The 616-nt window shown below is 41.1% G+C and overlaps 1 non-coding gene across 1 annotated transcript; it reads left to right on the top strand.

The window, feature by feature from the left end:
* Positions 1-264: 264 nt before the first annotated feature.
* TRNAS-GGA (transfer RNA serine (anticodon GGA)) lies at positions 265-337 on the top strand. The gene has a single exon. It is a non-coding gene; the product is annotated as a tRNA-Ser (tRNA).
* The last annotated feature ends 279 nt before the right edge of the window (positions 338-616 follow it).

Raw genomic sequence — 616 nt, 5'->3', positions numbered from 1 at the left:
CATTCATCAATATTTTATACTTTTCAGAGTGTAGGTCTTTCACTTCCTTGGTTACCTTTATCCCTTTGTATTCTGTTCTTTTTGCTGCAATTGTAAATGGGATTGTTTTCTTGAATTCCTTTTCTGATAGTTCGTTATTAATGTATAGGAAAGCAACAGATTTCTATATATTAATCCTGTATACTTCAACTTTACTGCAACTTTACTGAGTTGATTTATTAGCTCAAAAAATTTTTTGGTGAAGGCTTTCGTGTTTTCTGGGCTTCCCTGGTGGCTCAGAGGTTAAAGCGTCTGCCTGGAATGCGGGAGACCCAGGTTCGATCCCTGGGTCAGGAAGATCCCCTGGAGGAGGAAATGGCAACCCACTCCAGTACTCTTGCCTGGAGAATCCCATGGAGGGAGGAGCCTGGTAGGCTGCAGTCCATGGGGTCGCAAAGAGTCGGACACGACTGAGCAACTTCACTTTCACTTTCACTTCACTTTCAGTGTTTTCTAAATACAGGATCATATCAGCTGCAAATAGTGACAGATTTACTTCTTCCTCTCCAATTTGGATACCTTTTTTTTTTTTCTTTCTTTTCTCATTGCTGTGTAGGACTTCTGATGCTGTGCATCA

The sequence above is a fragment of the Budorcas taxicolor genome, chromosome 5, assembly GCF_023091745.1.
Source record: "Budorcas taxicolor isolate Tak-1 chromosome 5, Takin1.1, whole genome shotgun sequence".
Classification (NCBI taxonomy): Eukaryota; Metazoa; Chordata; class Mammalia; order Artiodactyla; family Bovidae; genus Budorcas; species Budorcas taxicolor.
The sequence above is the reverse complement of the archived record's forward strand: the minus strand, read 5'-3'. Positions and strand labels throughout refer to the sequence as shown.